Source organism: Moschus berezovskii, chromosome 17 (assembly GCF_049115385.1).
Source record: "Moschus berezovskii isolate FMDL1 chromosome 17, NW_MosBer_1.0, whole genome shotgun sequence".
In the NCBI taxonomy this organism is placed as follows: domain Eukaryota; kingdom Metazoa; phylum Chordata; class Mammalia; order Artiodactyla; family Moschidae; genus Moschus; species Moschus berezovskii.
Window position 1 is genome coordinate 46,110,228 of NC_142476.1, and position 18,274 is coordinate 46,128,501.

The 18,274-nt window shown below is 49.5% G+C and overlaps 1 protein-coding gene and 1 non-coding gene across 4 annotated transcripts in view; one reads left to right on the forward strand and one right to left on the reverse strand.

The window, feature by feature from the left end:
- Positions 1–18,274, forward strand: part of CAMTA1 (calmodulin binding transcription activator 1) — a 989,569-nt gene that overhangs the window by 622,907 nt on the left and 348,388 nt on the right. The window lies entirely within an intron of this gene.
- TRNAV-UAC (transfer RNA valine (anticodon UAC)) lies at positions 12,479–12,551 on the reverse strand. Its single transcript has one exon. It is a non-coding gene; the product is annotated as a tRNA-Val (tRNA).

Consider the following 18,274-nt stretch of genomic DNA (forward strand, 5'->3'; position numbering starts at 1 on the left):
AAACTCACTTGCAGCACCATGCATTGCTTCTCATGGAGAGAAAGTGGCCAGTGTCCTCCATGGTGGAGGTCCTCAGCTGGTGCAAGTCCTGAGTGTCCAGGTCAGTTTCTTCTACACTGTGATGCAAGCCCTTACACTATGCAGTGATCCACACAAGTGAATGCGTGGGCCGTGGAGAGCCTTTTCTGATCCAGTGCTAAATTTTTAGCCAACAAGTAGCTCTACTGCCTGAAATTTCCCTTTAATTCATTCAAGGTTAAAAGGAGTTTGTGCCCATTTAAGCAGCAAGGGGGAGAAGGCAATGGCAAGCCACTCCAGTACTCTTGCCTAGAAAATCCCATGGATGGAGGAGCCTGGTAGGCTGCAGTCCATGGGGTCACTAAGGGTCGGACACGACTGAGCGACTTCACTTTCACTTTTCACTTTCTACTTTCACACATTGGAGAAGGAAATGGCAACCCACTCCAGTGTTCTTGCCTGGAGAATCCCAGGGACGGAGGGGCCTGGTGAGCTTCTGTCTGTGGGGTCGCACAGAGTCGGACACGACTGACGCGATTTAGCAGCAGCAGCAGCAAGCAGCAAGGGCACGTGTTAGATAAATCAGTGCATCTTTGCCATTTTGTCACTCCTGATTTTTTTGTTAATTTAATTAGGATGGAGATAGTCAAGTCTAGGTGTGCTAAATCACAGACCATAAAGCCCCACCCATCACTGTGGTGTGTGAGTGGGTGTGTGATTGGGAGGGGCACAGTGTGTGGCTTTGGGCGTGTGGCAGGGACCCTGGACTGCTTTCCCTCCAGTTCCCAGCTGCTCCCCAGCAGACACACACCTGCCTCTCCTCCCCAGACTTCAGATTCCTTTAGCGCAGCTTCTGTCCCCTGCCCCAGGCCTCCAAGGAGGTCTAGGGCCCCCTACTCTCCTGTGGGAGATGTCACCCTTCTTAAAGCCTTTCCGAAGACTAGCAATCTGAGGTCAAACCACCTTTTCCATCAGGGCTCCTCTCCTGTGGAGTTCTCAATCCCCAGCACCACTGCCTGCTTCTCCTTCCTTAGAAGTTGCTATCTTTATCTGACTCAGGGCCTGATGGGATGTCCCACCGCACCCCCTGCGTCCACCTCCCCAGGCCCCGTTGTTGTTCAGTCCCTCAGACATGTCTGACTCTTTGCTGCCCCATGGACTACAGCACCCCAGGCTTCCCTGTTCTTCATCATCTCCCAGAGCTTGCTCAGGCTCATGTCCACTGAGTTGGTGATGCCATCCAACATCTTGTCCTCTGTTGTCCCCTTCTCCTCCTGCCCTCTTCTCCCAGGCCCTAAGTGTGTGGCATTCTGGCCAGAAGGCCATTCCATAGGCTCTCAGGATGGGGCAGCCCCCAGGGCACCTGTCAGCCCAGCTCCCTCATTTATGGAGAATGCTTGGTCCAAGGAGAAGTGGCTGGTGCTGAGCACGCCCACAAGCACATACCACAGCCCTAGGATGGGAGCCAGGGAATGCTGGCCCTGTCAGCCGCCAGTTGTCTCTATACCCTCATTGGAGTCCTGAATCTGTCCTGCGGCTCCTAATGCTGGATCCAGAAGGGCTGAGCTGAGCAGGTAGTGCTGAGACCTTTAGAAATACAACTGATTGCTTCCCAAGCCACAGGGGCATTCTGCCTATCCCTGCCCCCACCAGTCGGTGCCTCTGACTGGGGATGGTTCATGGGTCTGACTGGGGATGGACCCAGGACTCCAAGCTGTGAGCCCTGGCTGCACCTTGTAGGCATCAGGGCCTCCCAGCTTCATACGGTGCAAATGCCTCCCTGACTGTGGGACCTTGCCCTCCATTCCTCCCTTACTGTTCCCTGGTCCCTGTTGTCTGTTTGCTATTAACAGGACACTTGATTTTAGTTGGACAGCAGCAAGCAATATTTCCAGAACAAATAAAGCTGCATGGACATTTGCTCTAGGCGTTTTACATTTCAACTTGAATACGTTTATTTCAGCCTTGCTGTTTGAGTAGCATCTCCGTGGGGATGTCTGGGATGTTTAAATTTCCTGCTCACATGCCTACTTGAAGTGATGAGAACCAGGCAGGCTGGGGAGGGTGCACCCGCAAATGGGCAGTGGGAGAAGCTGCCGCAGAAGGAGATGCAGCAGACCCCAGGGATATGAGCAGGTGAGGCTACACCAGCCCCTGGGAGATCCCCCCCAGGTGCTTGGCCAGGCGATGACCTGGACATCTGATGCCATACTCACTCCTCCTGTGGGGTTGGCACTCTCAAGGCAACTTTGGGGTGTCCTCTCTACCCCTTCTGCTCCCCCGAAAGCTCAGCTCAGGCTCCATCCTGCCAGCCACTCCATCCACATCCTGCCTCCCTGCTCCAAGTGCTTCTGATGGCCTGATTGGAAACCCGAGGCTCAGCTGGTGGTTCTGTACCATCCTGTGCACTTTGAGCATCTTTCCATGTGCCCAAGGGGTGCATATGACTCCAGGCACCCCTGGCATCACACCACACCTCCCTCTTTACTGTGAGGAAAGTAAACAATTTACGGACTACAGATTAGGAACATGTGTACGCTTCTGCTCAGTTGTGTCTGACTCTTTGAGACCAGCTCCTCTGTCCGTGGATTTCTAAGACAAGAATACTGGAATGAGTTTCCATTTCATCCTTCAGGGGATCTTCCAAACCCAGGGATCCAACCTGTATCTCCTGCATTGACAGGTGGTTTCTTTACCGCTGAGCCACCTGGGAACCCCCAGATTAGGAACAGTTCAAGTAAAAGCTAGTAGTGATCAGGCCTCTTCCCTGTTCTGTTTATCTTTTTTGTTCTCAGGAAAGGGAAAGAAGAGAAAGAAAAATTCATTTCTCTTTTTTCTTTTTCACTGCAACATTATCTTGCTACCCTTTTGGTTCCCAGTCTCCTTTTGCTGGTGTGTGGCCTCCCTGGTGGCACTAGTGGTAAAGAATCCTCTTGCCAATGCAGGAGACTCAGGAGACACAAGTTTGATCCCTGGGTTAGGAAGATCCGCTGGAGAGAGAAATGGCAACCCACTGCAGCATTCTTGCCAGGAAAATCCCTTGGACAGAGGAGCCTGGCGGGCTACAGCCCATGGGGTCACAAAGAGTTGGACACAGCTGAGCGCGCGTGTGCACGCGCACACACAAACACACACACACTCCTTTGCTGACATCTCCTGAAAGTCCAGGTCCCTGGGGACCCTGCCCTTGTCCTTCTCCCTTCCTTCTCCAGGTCTCTATATTCTGACCCTGGGGAATCTCACCCGCTCTCGTGACCCCAGATCCCCCGCTTCACTGAACACCCTGAGACCAGAGCCTCTTAACTCCCATCCCTCAGCCCTTGGCCATCAACACCACCAGGACTGACTTCTTTTTCTCACATAGTGACAGCAATATCACCATCCTCACAGTCCTGAACCAGGAGAGATCATCCTCCCCATTTCTCCCCACCCTCACGTTCCAAGTCCAATCCTTGTGAAGAATCCCCACTTCTCCTCTCCCAGCTGGTCTGGTTCTGCCCGAGCCAGGCCCTGGCTCTGGGCCCCCCTGCCAGCAGGCTGTGTCCCAGCACCCTGAATCCTGTCACTGTCACGTCCTCCCAGCCCGGGGGTAGGGAGCTGCGCTCCAACTTCCCACGGTCTCCCGCGCGCCTCTGCTTGTCTTCAAGCTAGGAAGCAACGTCCTTCACCCAACACACACACACAGCTGCAAAGTATATTTTTTAATGTGCATGTTCTAGAAATGAGAGTGGGAGATTGGACACAGATGGGTAGGAGGTTATGACGGAAAAGAATTTTGCTTAATCTTGAGATGAAAAATACCCTGATCCTGGCAGAGTCCAGTCAGAAGGAATTTCCAGCAAGATCCGTCTTCCTGCCACCTTGTCTTCAGCACAATTGATCTTTGCTTTTATTGTTTCTCCTCCCTCCTCCTCACCTGGCTTTTTTGGCAGATAATGCTTGGAAAGTCCTTTTCTGTTGTTGGAACCGTTTATGAAGGCAGCCCTCAGAATCCTCATGGTCTCCTCTCCCAGGACTGCCTCCTCCGTCCTGGGGGACCTGCGTCTGTCTTTATTTGTGACGTGAGACCTTGGAGGGTCAGCTCCCAGCCCCACCACTAGTCTGGGGCAGGTTCCCCCTGGAAAGAGCCAGTTTTTCATCTGGGAAACAGAGACACAGTCTCTTCCCCATAAGGTCCTTGCGACAGTTCAGTGGGATGACACACAGGAGACATTTATCGCTAGCAGGTGTGGGGTGTCACGTTGCTCTGTGGTCAGCATTATTACGGTGAAGGTGAACAGAACTCTCATGTCACAAAATTCGAACGTCCCGATCATCATGTGGGAAGGCTTTAACATCCTCTCTCAGGACTTCCCTGGTGGTCCGGTGGTTAAGACGCTGCTTTTCCACTTCAAGGGGCACGGGTTCGATCCCTGGTCGGGGAACTAAAATCTCGTATGCAATATGGACAAAACATAAAAAATTTAAAAACAAACAAAAACACCCTCTCTCTTTTTGGAGGAAACGTCCTGGGAGGGATGGACCTGGGAAGCTGAAAGTTGAGGTGGCCTAGCCTTAGTTGGAGACACTGTCCTGGGGCCCTGGTGCATGTCCTGGCCTCAGACTTCCCATTCCAGGGTGCTTGGCCACCAAACTACCTCTCTGGCCTCCGTGGCCTGGGGACAGCACCTGGCTCCCACTGAGGATGCACCTGCTGGGGATGCTCTTCTGGTCACAGCTGGGAGTTCAGTGGAGCATTTGTTGCTTCCAGTTGGCAGTTCCCCTTTCCTGCCTAGAGAGGCCAGGCCCTTGGCTGAGCCAGATGCCCAAAGCCAGGCTGGAGGGCCTCAGACCCCTGCACCCACTCTTTCCTGGTTGGGCAGTGTGCCCTGGACCCGGGCTTTTCTTTCTGCCTACGCCTACATGTGTGGCCAGGGTGGGGCCAGTGCCAGGCCCAGAGCTTCACAGCACTGGACAGGTGCTCCATGAGTGAAAGGAGACAGACCAAATGAAGGAGGGGAGGGTCAGGGACTCTATGCAGCTCAGCCCGTGTTGCACACTTTGGCCTGTTGGGGCTTCCCTGGCATCTACTCTAGTATGAGATGATCTTCAGTCTCCTGAAGAAGGAGCTCTCCCCAAGCCTCTTCTCCCCTGGCCTGTGGCTCCCTGCTCCATCCTTTTCAGCCTGTCTCTTTGGGGTCACTTCCTTTGCTTCTGATCTCTGCCTGGATTCCCTCCTGCAGTCCCTGCTGGTTCTCTTTGGGTCCCAGAGGGCTCAGGTGTCCAGACCATTGCTGTCAGCATATCCAACATATTCTCTTGGCATCTCTTGTAAGCAGCCAGCTCTTTGGCCAGAGTGGGGAGAAAGCAGAGAGGAGTGACTCCCAGATACCACCTGTCCCAGACTGAGCAGGCAGGTTAGGTGTGTGGCTCCACCTGAGTGCCTCTGGCTGAGCACCACCCCAGCTTCTCTGCAGATTTGCCGACAAGGCTCCAGTGAGACATGTGTGGGCAGTTGGTGGGTGGGTAATCAATTTTACTTAGCATGTGTGTGGGGGGTGGGGGTGGGGCATGGTGAGAGCCAGGATGGGAAGACCTGTTCTCCAGGAGGTGACAGAAGCCCCTCACAGTGGTCCAGACAGGAAAGTATGGAATCTAAACACTGGGGAGGGGTTGAGACCAAGGGAAGAGGAGATGCAGGTAGGAGAAACTTGGGGACCTCTCAAGCCTTGGAGAAGACAGGATGCTCAGTCCAGATGGGAGGAGTCAGGGCGGGGTCAGTTGAGGTCAGTCGAGGGGATCCACATTGGCAGGAGTCTTGCTTTCCTAGTCCAGGGAACTAATTTAGCACACAGGCACTGTTGATCACCATCCACTGTTTCAGCATCTGCATACCTTCTGTAGACCTACCTACTGCCTGGCCTGCAGCCCTGAATTAGGGACTCACTCACCTTTACCTGCCTCTTACCTGTGGTGCAGCTCTGGCAGAGCCAAAAGTCTGAGGATAGTACAGTGCTGGTCCCTTCCCACCCCTCCCCCTGCACTCAAGTGGGCCCCCTAGCCCCATGCTCCACACCAGCCTCCTTCTGGCATTCCACCTGCATCCACGTGGTGGGGTCACTCCTTGTGTGACACACACCATGGCCGTCCATGGAGCCAGCAGCAGGAGCAGGTACCAGCTTTGGAAAGCAGGCAGACTGAGGCTCTGAGAATGACCCTGCTCCTCAGCAGCCCTGGGACACTGCAGATGATTTCTCTTCTCTGGGCCTCAGCTCCCTTCTGTATAAAATGGAAGTGATAATAACGCCTGTGTCACTGATTACTCTCTGGACATTGTTTTAATGTGTTTCCAAGTTCTGTTTTAATCAGGCACCGTGGTCATGCAGACACAGAAATGACTGTGGTAGAGAAGCTTGTACTCCTGGGCGCCTGGAATCAGGATGCAGTGCAGGTCCATGTGGGGAAGCACTAGGGCTGGTCAGAAGAAAGGAGCAGGAGGAAAATGTGGACAAGAGCCTTTATTATGGTTTCCACCGGAAGGAAGCAGTGAGACAGTGTAAGCAGGCTTAAGGTTGGTCAGTTTGAGTAATCTCAGTGGACTCTGGGTGGAGGACTGTCCAAGCTGTCTGGTGCTGGCCCTGGGATGATTAAGGCAAAGCAGTATTGCTTCCTAGAGCGCAAGAGAGGAGGTGGTTCTCAGGGTGGGCCCTGGACTGGTTGGTTTGCATATGAAAGGCACACTCCTGTGCTATACAAGAATTAGCTAGACCTGGAGGGGCAAGTCCCTCCCATGTAAGGTCATCAGGGACCCAGATGCCAGAGCCTCAAGAATACAGAAAATAGGATAGCATAGTTAACATAAACACCCATGTATGACAAGTTCCTGGCAGGGGCACCACCCTGGTACTGGTGAACACTCAGTACCAAAGAAAGAATGAGGGATGACTGTAAACCAACCCCCACCCCAGCCACCAAGTTTATAAAGAAAAAGAGCAAATCTTCCTCACAAGCTCCTGTTAGGAGTGAGTAGCCTGCAGCCTGGTGCTGTCATATACTGCAGTTGAGAACCTCTGTCTGGGCTGGGGCTGGGTCAGACATCTCAACACTGCCCAGGCTGCCAGGACGGAGTAGCCGTTCCTCTCAAGATGGTCACTTCTGGGTTTGCTCATGGGAAGGAGCTGGGTGGCATGTCCAGCTGGTTCCCTGGTGCTGAGGATAGTTTCCTACATTCAAGTATCTAGATGTTTCATGGAGCCCTTTACTCAGAGCTTAGAGGTACACCTTTAGCTGATCCTTGGCAGTCCCTAAGTTAATTATCCCCTTTATACAGATAAGGAAACTGCTGCTCAGAAAGACCCCTGCCCCAAGTCACTTGGCCTGGAAATTCTTGGTCTCCTGCATATCTCAAGAAGACACAATAAACCACCCCCCTGCCCCGTGTTTAGACCTGAGAGCTTTAGCACATGCATGGAGCCTTGTCATCACCACCACAATCAAAACATAGAGCTTTGGGACTTCCCTGATGGTCCAGTGGTTAAGAATCTGCCTTCCAAAGCAGAGGACATGGGTTCAATCCCCGGTCAGGGAATTAAGATCCCACAAAGGCCTGCAAGCTACAACTACTGAGCCCACAGTCTTCAGAGCACACAATTCCAGAAAAGTTGGGCTGAAGAAGTTGGGCTTCCAGAGAAGCCAAAGCATATCAACTAAGACCCTACATAGCCAAAATAAAATGTATTTTTAAAAATAGAAATTAAAAAATCCTGATTTTGTACAAAAAAGGCAGTTAAGAATCTGGGGTAAAAAAAAGAAATAGAACCTTTTCATCACCTCAAGAAAAGCCCTCCCCACATCCTAACTCTGATGTATTTAAAGTCCCCATAGCATTGCCTCTTCCAGAGCCCTTTATGAAGGAACCATACGGAACGTACCCTTCTGAGTGTGGCTTCTTCCACTGAACATAATGATGGTGAGTCTCATACACGTGGTTGCATGTATCAACAGTTGATTCCTTTGTATTATAAGCGGTAGGTATTCCGTAGTACAGATACATAGCAGTGCATTAATCCATTTGCTTTTTGAAGGATATCTGAGCAGTTTCTAGTTTGGGTCTATTACAAGCAATGGGCTATAAACATTCATATACAGGTTTTTGTGTAAATGTAAGTTTTTATTTCTCTAGGGTAAATTCCTAGGAGTGAAATTGCTGGGTCATCTGGTAAATTTGTTTAACTTTCTAAGAAACAGCCAAACTGTTTCCCAGAAAGACTGCCATTTCACGTGTCCATCAGCAGTGTATCAGAGTTCTGGTTTCTCCATATCCTTGCCAGCATTTGGTATTGTCGCTTTTTGAGTGACTCTAATAGATATTTGATAGTTAGTATTTGATTGTGATTTTAATTTGTATTTCCCTAATGACCAGTGAAGGGGCTTCCCTGGTGGCTCAGTGGTAAAGAATCCGCCTGCCAATGCAGGAGATTTGGCTTCTATCCCTGGCTGGGAAAGATACCCTGGAGAAGGAAAAGGCAACCCACTCTGGTATTCTTGCCTGGGAAATCCCATGGACAGAGGAGCCTGGTGGGTTACGGTCCATAGTGGGTTACAGGCTGCAAAAGAGTCGGACACGACTTAGCAACTAAACAACAACAGTGATTAATGATGTTGAACATCTTTTCTTGTGCTTATTGGCCATACATATACCTACTTGGAGGATGTCTTTCAAATTATCATTGCCCATTTTTCCATAGGTTGTTTGCTTTCTTATTTTTTCTAACTATTGAGTTTTGAGAGTTCCTTATACTTTCTAGCTACAAGTCTTTGATCATATATGTGATTTGCAAATATTTTCTCCTTGTCTGTGTCTTATTTTACTCTTTTAACAGTGTCTTTCAAAGAACAGATGTTCATTCTTATTTTTGATGAAGTCAAATTTATCAACTTGTTCTTTTATGAATCATGCTTGTGAAATCTTATTGAAGCTGTCTTTGCCTCACTTGAGATCACAAGAATTTTCTTTGCTTATACTAGTTTGGGGTTTTATGTCTATGATCTATTTTGCATTATGGGCCAGAGTTATTTTTTTTTTGCTTATAGACATCCAGTTTTTCCAGAACCTTTTATTGAAATGATTGTCCTTTCTGCATTGAATTGCCTCTGAACTCTTGTTGAAAATCAATTGACCATATATGGATAGTTCTAATTCTGGACTCTACTTATTGATATCTGTACTTTTGCCAATTCCATGCTGTCTTGATTACTGTGGTTTTATAGTAAGTCTTGAAATTAGGTAGTGTGTGTCTTCCAACTTCATTCTTCTTTTTCAAAATTGCTTCAACAATTCCACTTCCTTTGTGTTTCCGTAGAAATTTTAAAATCAGTTTGTTGAGTTCTCCAAAATGAAAATCCTGCTGGGACCTTGATTGAGATTGCATTGAATCTATAGATTTGTTTGGAAAGAATTAGCATCTTAACACTACTGATGTAGTCAGTAGATGTAGAATTGTAGTCCAGTTCATCAGCGTGGACTATGTCTCCAATGATTTAGTTCTTTTCTGATTTCTTTCACCAGTTTTTTTTAGTTTTCAGCATATAAATCACATATTTTGCTTGGTTTATTCCTAATGTTTGGGTATATTTTTGTTGCTATCATAAATGATACTGATATTTTTATCCATTTCTAGTGTGCTTTGCCTTCATGTAGAAATGTGATTGATTTCTGGTTGTTGTGTATTGAGCAGAGTTCAGTTCTTTCTGGCTCCATGTGCAGTATCCCCACCCCACACAGGCTGTCTCCTTGGCACTAGGAGCAGAGCCTGGAGCTGAGTCCCTTAGTTATCACTCTGACACCTGACTCTGAGTCACCAGCCTCTGGCTGTAGTTCTTCAATCTCTAGAACAAGGATGGAGCCACCTGCTCCCCTGTTGTTCCCAGGAGCATTAAAGATGAGGGACTAAGGTGGTAGAGGTCTCAGCTCTTAGGCGTGAGTGGTCTCATGTTGTTGAGATCAAGTTGTTTTCATTTTTTCCTCTAATCCAGCTGTTATTATTTGCATCTCAGAGGGCATAGGTGTGCTGAAGTGAATACAGTTGCCTCCAGCCACTCTCTCAGGCAGGCTCAGGCCATGGGGGGACTCCTTTGTTTGTGCCCTGCCCCCACGAGGGCACCCTCTCCATCACCTTTCTCTCCTGCCCACCCAGAGAGCCTGGGAGCCCTCCCTCCTCACCATCCACCACAGCAGGCCATCACCAGCACCTGTCAGCCTCCCAGTGGCAGTTGACCACTGGTGCTCCATCCTCATCAGGCTTGGTGATCCATCCTGCCCTCCAAACCACAGGCATTAGGAGGACATCGGATTCCTTTCTGAGGTCACAGTCCCATCAGCTGCCCTGGTCAGGGTGGGGGCTCAGCTGTGCTGAGTGATGCCTTGCTTCTCCTGGGGTTCCCAGCTTCCCCTTCCTCTCCTTTCTGTGAGGTTTGAAGTAGGCTTGGGAGGATCTTTTGCTAGACTGGCAGTGAGCATCAGTGTGAAGAGCATGGGGAATGAGAACTGGGGGAGTTGGGGTGCTGCTCATGAGCTCATTGTTAAAACTGGACAAGAAATGAAGTCCAGAACCCATCACACCAACCTTGCAAGTGGTCCCAGCAGTCGCCCAAGTGACCCTTCACTCAGACGGCACCTTTGCCTGGACCCTGTCAGTAGGAAATGTTCTCAAAGCATCGTCTATCATGGGAATGAAGCTGGCAAACTAGCATCCATTCATGATTCTTTCATTCACAAAATAGTCCCTGGCACAGAGTAAGTGCTTAGAGAATAAATGAATAGGTGAGTGACCACGTGTTTTGTGCCCGGTACTATGCTAGGTATTGGCGATACTAAGATGAATGTTAAGTAGTATTAATTATGCAGAAGCTCATAACCTAGTGAGGGAGGCAGACGCAAAAGTAACAGTGTGGATAAGCCTAATGGTAGAGATTTCTGCAGGTGGTCATAGGGAGGATAGGGGAGAGGAAAGTTCCTCAGGAAGACTTCCGGGAGGAGGTGACACTAGGCCTTTAAGGATGAATGGGAGCTGGTCATGACCCCAAAGCTCTGGTACTACAGCCATCTGGCCAGACCCTTATGCTCCCAGGGGCCTCTGGGTGAAGGTGACAGCTCCCAGTCACAAGCAGATGATGACATAAGGACAGTGGGGGCAAGGCTCCCTGTCACAGTGTTTAGGTCCAAGCTGCCACCTGGGCTTCTAGTCAGCCCCGATGATGATGGTGTTTGCCTCTCTGCTTTAGGAACTAAAGCTCCAGCTCACAAGTCCATGAGGCTCTTCCACCCTTCTCCCCACAATCTGGTCACTCTGGGTTCCTCCCCAGCCCTAGGCCGCTCCACCATTGACCCCTCCACCTGGGCCTGTTGCCATCTGCCCTAACCATGGTCAGACCTGCCTCCAGACACTGTGCTGACCAGGGCTGCCCCCCACAACCCCGGGGTCCCAACCTCCCCAGAAGCCCCGAGCACACTCACTGACCTTCCTGCTGCAGCTCTGCACTGGCTTTTCCAAAGAGGCTCTGGGCAGGACGGACCTGTGGACACCTTCTGGGCCCGGCCAGGCTGTGGTCACTAACTCTATCCTGTCCTGGCCATCAGCAGGCCCTCCAGGCAGACTTTCAAAAGCTGCCTGAACAAAGCACCATTTCTAACTCTGCAGCAACAAACTTGCCTTCCCATTAAGCCTGGCCTCTCTTGCCAAGTGATCAAAGGGCATGAGAGCTGTCTACCGGACAAGGTTTTTTCTGAGGACCATGCCCTCCCAGGGCTGCTCCCGGCTTGGGGTATCTGAACTCCTGGCTCTCACCCTGTCCCCAGGTCCTCGGGTGAACCCGAGATGGGCTTTCCTGGGATGTTGAGGTAAGGGCAGGACTGTGAGCTGTCTACCCACTCAGCCTTGACCCAGGGGCTTCTCACCACCAGGCGTGTCTGAGCCAGACCAGTGGGACATGCTCAAAATGTCTTCTTGATGTTTTCAATTTAATTTTTAAAATAATTAATTGTGTTAATTATTTATTAATAAATGTTTATTACTTATTAATAAACAGTTTGTTATTAAATATTTATTAATAAATGAATTGTTAATTCATTTATTAATAAATTGTGACTGCTGTCATAAGTTATCAAAAATGTAATGGCTTAAAACCACACATACTTACTGTCTCAAAGTTGTGGAAGTCGGATGTCTGATGTGGATCTCACTGGGCTAAAGTGTGGGCAGGGTGGGAGGCTCCAGAGGAAGCTCCTCACCTTTTCCAACTTCTGGAGGTGCCCACAGTCCTTGGCTTGTGGCCCCTTCCTCCATCCTCACAGCCACCGGTGTTGCATCTCTCTGACCCTTCTCTCTTCAGAGAGGTTTTTTTTTTGTTTGTTTGTATATTTGTCTGTTGTTTTCGGGTTTTTTGTTTTTTTGTCTTATCACATGGCATGTGGGATCTTACGATCCCCAGCCAGGGTTTGAACCTGGGTCCCCTGCAGTGTAAGCACAGAGTCCTAACCTCTGGACCACCAGGAACGTCCCTCTCTGGTACTTCTTCTGTAGTCACAGCTTCCTCGCATCCCAGCATGGTAGAGTCTCTGCTTTAAAAGATGCATGAGATTATCTGGGGCCCTCCTGGATGACCTAGGATAACCGTCCCATCTCAAGGTCCTTAACTCTGTTCCCACCTGCTGAGGCCCTTCTTCCAGGAAGTGCATAGTCATGGGTTCCAGGGACTAGAATGTGGGCGTTTTTAGATGGTCACTGTTCTGACAGACATTCACGTATTCATATGGCTCAAAATTCAAAGTGATGTTTGATAGAAAGGTATGTGTTGCAACCTGTATGGATTTTATTGTAGTATTCCAACATTTCTATGTGCTGTGCTCAGTCGCTCAGTCAGGTCTGATGCTTCGTGGCCCCATGGACTGTAGCCTGCCAGGCTCTCTGCCCATGGAATTTTCCAGGCAAGAATACTGGAGTAGGTTGCCGTTCCCTACTCCGGGGGTCTTCCCAACCCAGGGATGGAACTGGTGTCTCTTGTGTCTCCTGCAGTGGCAGGCGGGTTCATCACCATTAGCCCCACCTGGGAAGCCCATGTATGCTTACTTTCCCACGTTCTTACACTTCTTGCCCATTCATTTATTCACCACGATGGACCTGTGGTTTATCATTTAATGATGAATCCCAGAAAACGTTTTCCACGGTACATAGAGCATTTCCTTATTCTTTTTTTCCCTTTTAATTCTTTCTAATGCAACATAATACTCCAGTGTGTACAGGTATCATAATGTATTATTGTTTCTAATATTTTGCTGTAAGAAACATTATTGCAGGGACTACTTCTCTGCATGTGTCATTTTGTACTCTGCATATATCTGAAGAATAAATTCCAGAAACGGGCTTGCTGGGTCAGAGGGTAATGACTCACTTGTAATTTTTCTCTTCAATAATTGTGATTGATCTTGCTAAGTCTTCTATGTTTTGTTCTCACGTATTTCTGTCTCCTTTATCTATCTTAGACTGAGCAAGAGAATTACAATCTTCTGTCATTAGTGTGTTTCTACTTTTCCACTCATCTTCTTTAATTTCCGCTTTATTAAGGTTGCTGTTTTTTCAGTTTGGTCTCTAACAGTTGTATCTTCACTGGGAATGGCAGCCTTTAACATCATATAGTGTCTCTTTGGCCTCATTTTTCGCTCATTGACCTGACACCTACCTTACCTGATGTCGTGGTTTTGACCTGTCTTCATCTCCTTTCTCCCCAATACCCCAAGCACTCTGGCCTGGTCTGTGGCTCCACTGGTCCATGAGCACATCCCAATCCAGTTCCTGAGCCCGTCCTCAGGTTGCCCCTTCCCCTGTTGCTTTTGCCATGCGGCTCTTACCCTTCTACTTATGCCTCTCCAAAGGGCGCCTGCAACGCCCCCCATGGCACTCTGAGCATTTCCACGTGGATTTAGAGACTGGCTTCCAACATCCCCTGGCGTGGCTGACCTTTTCTGGTTTCCCCAGAGGATGGTGGGCACCCTGGGGCAGTGACAGCCCTCTGTCTGTTCACCCACGAGGTCAGCCGGCTGCTGGGCATGAAGCTGATGGAGAACGTGAGCTCTCGGATTGGAAGTGCCACAGCGCCATCTGTGTTGTCTGGGGGACATCTGTGCTGGAGGGTGTCCAGGGACCCCATCCTAGACTGAGGGTCCTGGCTCCCCATGGGGTCTCCCAGCAGTCTTGCTAAGGGTTTCCCATTGGAAATATAGGGCCACTTTTAGCCACCAGCCCCCTCCTCACAGCCTTCCCTTCCTTTGGAAAACAATTTAAAACACATTTTGAGAGAGTCCATTCCTGCAGAACAAGGAGATTAATATAAGCAATTTCAGATCTTTGTAACCAGGCTGGAGTGGGAAGCCTCCCTCCTTAATGATCAGCATAAAATAAAAGTCTTTTTAGTACAATAATAATTTATCCGTTAATTTTACAATTGAGCTGAGGTAAAAATATCCTAAAGATGGGGCAGCATTGAACTTCATCAGTTCAGTTTAGTTCAGTCACTCTGTTGTGTCCGACTATTTGCAACCCTGTAGACTACAGCATGCCAGGCTTCCCTGTCCATTACCAATTCCAGGAGCTTGGTCAACTCATGTACATCAAGTCAGTGATGCCATCCAACCATTTCATCCTCTGTCATCCCCTTCTCCTGCTACCTTCAATTTTTCCCAGCATCAGGGTCTTTTCCAGTGAGTCAGTTCTTCTCATCATGTGGCCAAAGTATTGGAGCTTCAGCTTCAGCATCAGTACTTCCAATGAATATTCAGCACTAATTTCCTTTAGGGCTTCCTTGACAGTTCAGTTGGTAAAGAATCCGCCTGTAATGACTGGTTTGATCTCCCTGCAAAGGACTCTCAAGAGTCTTCTCCAACGCTACACTTCAAAAGCATCAATTATTTGGCGCTCAGCTTTCCTTATGGTCTAATTCTCACATCCATACACGACTACTGGAAAAACCATAGCTTTGACTAGACTGACCTTTGTCAAAAAGTAACATGTCTGCTTTTTAATATGCTGTCTAGATTGGTCATAGCTTTTCTTCCAAGGAGCAAGCGTCTTTTGATTTCATGACTGAAGTCACTATCTGCAATGATTTTGGAGCCCAAGTCTGTCACTGTTTCCACTGCTTCCCTATCTATTTGCCATGAAGTGATGGGACCAGATGCCATGATCTTAGTTTTTTAAATGTTAAGTTTTAAGCCAGCTTTTTCACTCTCTTCTTTCACTTTCATCAAAAGGCTCTTTAGTTCCTCTTCACTTTCTGCCATAAGGGTAGTGTCATCTGCATATCTGATGTTATTGATATTTCTCCATGCAATCTTGATTCCAGCTTGTGCTTCATCCAGCCTGGCATTTCTCACAATATACTTTGCATATAAGTTAAGTAAGTAGGGTGACAGTATTCAGCCTTGACATATTCCTTTCTCAACTTGAAACCAGTCCATTGTTCCATGTCCAGTTCTAACTGTTGCTTCTTGATCTGCATACAGACTTCTCAGGAGGCAGGTAAGAATTTTCCACAGTTGGTCGTGATCCACACAGTCAAAGGCTTTAGCATCCTCAGTAAAGCAGAAGTAGATGTTTCTCTGAAACTGTCTTACTTTTTCGATGATCCAACGGATGTTGGCAATTTGATCTCTGGTTCTTCTGCTGTTTCTAAATCCAGCTTGAACATCTGGAAGTTTTCAGTTCATGTATTGTTGAAGCCTCGCTTGGAGAATTTTGAGCATTACTTTGCTAGCATGTGAGATCAGTGCAATTGTGCAGTACTGGTATTCACTGCATATATACCTGGTACTCAATGCAGTTGAGAGGTGAGAGTTGCTATTGGGGCGTGGTTGTTGGCCATGGCCTTCATGAAGCTTCTGCACCAGCCAGAGCTGGAGTCTGATGTCCCTGAAACAGTACCAGACTTGGGGTCCCCAAGGAGGGCCTCAAAGCTTGATGCCTCACTTACAACAGGCTTTGACCTCAGACATGTGAGTTCTTTTTGCTGAGCCTCATTTACGGATTATCTAGCCTGTGAACAGGAAGAATACCACGGTGGGTGCGTGTGAGGCCTCCATGAACAATAGGACAGAATTAGCCCCGAGCTGGGGGTCTGAGGTGTAACAAGCGTGACTCAGGTTGGGTGAGAACGGGGTGCTGGCTGAGATGGCACCTCCCAGCTGCAGGGGCTGGGAGGGAGTGTCTCTCTATACATAGCTCCCCGCTGGTGGGGACTGTTTGCAGTTGACAGTGGACTTGACCACCAGCACGCCTCACCCCAGAACTACAGTGTGAGGTTTGGAGAGCAGTCAGGACAGAGGGTCAGCTGTCAGGGTGGAGGGTCCTACCTGAGTGCAGAGCTGGGGCTTCTGCAGCAGAACTGGGTTGGCCATGCCCATTCCTCCCATGACCTGCAAATCTGGTCCCATCTCCAGATCCCTTTGGACCAGGGCGATGGGAAGGGGAACCCCCAGGATGTGGTCTATGCAGCGACCTTGGCCATGGAGGGGATGGCCTCAGGGAGCATGACCCAGCATTCATGGTCTCCGAGCCCCAGGCCCCCCAGACCCCAGAATCTGGCAAGGAAGGAGGAGACTGTAGGGAGCCAATTTGTACTGCAGTTAACTAGCACTGAGTATTCCCAAAAGATGGAACGTAAGCCCAGACGCTATCGTGTCTGAGACGCACAGCCAGGAGCAGGAAGGGTTTGAAAGATTCTTTTACCAATAGCATTAGGAAGGTGCCCTTGGAGTTGTCAGTGGTGCGCTTGGTTTGGCCTCTTCCCTCCACTTTCCAGTGCCCCTCTCCTGTGTGACCACGTACTCATGCTCACACGGGGCTGACCAGACAGCCAGCTGCTGCCCCAGCAATGGCTGCAGGTCTTTGGTGTGTGGGCTTTTCAGACAACCTCACATGACTCTCCTTTGGTTTTATCTCTGAGTTGTTTGTGCAGAAACTAGCCCCTCAGCAAGTACACCTGCCTAAGAATGGGGGGTTTGAGCTGGATTAACCAGGAGGGAGGCCCTTGTCACATCTGAATCTCAGGCTCCAACCAGCTGCCCCTGGAACTTGTTCCCACTTTAAATCCAGAGCCCTGGCCCAGCTGGGCTTGTGATGGCGCTTGTGAGTGAAAGTCGCTCAGTCGTGTCTGACTCTTTGCGAGCCCATGGACTATACAGTCCATGGAATTCTCCATGCCAGAATACGGGAGTGGGTAGCCTTTCCCTTCTCCAGGGGATCTTCCCAATCCAGGGCTCGAACTACAGGTCTCCCGCACTGCAGGTGGGTTCTTTACCAGCTGAGTCATCGGGAAGCCCTGTGATGGCACTCGGGAGGCAGTTATTATATGATTGCTAAACACTAGTTGATTCACTGAAGACAGATTGGTCGAGCAAACCCTCCTGAATGGATTTTGGTGACTTTGCTGCACAATCACACACATAGGTTTTCAATAATGTGTTCTTGCCTAATTACCATCAAGCACCTGTTGGTAGGCGGGGCTGCTGGGGTGGTAACTTAGGGAGAGGGAACAGATACCTTCAGAGCTGGACTCTGGGACCATGGGGAGTCTGATGCAGGTGTGTATCTGGCCCACTGAGGCCCTTGTAGGGCGCTAGGGGCAGGAGATGGCCCCCAGGGAAGGGAGGGAGCCAGGGCCATCTAAGTTTACATCCCATTTTGCCTTGGGCTACCCCTGCATTTAGGACAGATGGCCCCACCTTCCAGAGGAGGACTTCATCCACCGAGGACCCAGGTGGCAACCAGTGATGACAACGAGGAGAGATCCTGGCCCTCACAGAAAGGCAGAATCAGGGACTTGGGGCTGCTGCTCCTGGGTGACACTCTAGAATCCACTCTGTCCATCCCTGCTCTGCCCAGGAGGCCAGCCAGGGGGCAGCGTTTGGTGCTTTACAGCTTTACACCTTTACACCAGATGGTCGCAAGTGGCACAGAGAGAAATCAGATCTGGTCCATTCACCCCTCGCTCTCTCTCATCCTGGCTTCTGCTTTCATCAGCGTCTTTATGTTCTGTGTCCCTCAGCCCCTCATGGAAGCATCACAGGAGGCCACTGGGAGGTGGGGAGGGCGTGGCGGGAGCCATCATAGGTGGCACCTCTGCCTGGCTAGAATCTCCTCCTAAGACATGGTCCCATGGCCCACTCCCCCTTCCAGTAATGGGCCCAGGTAGGTGCACAGCCAGGGGCTTTAGTGTGAGCCCTCAG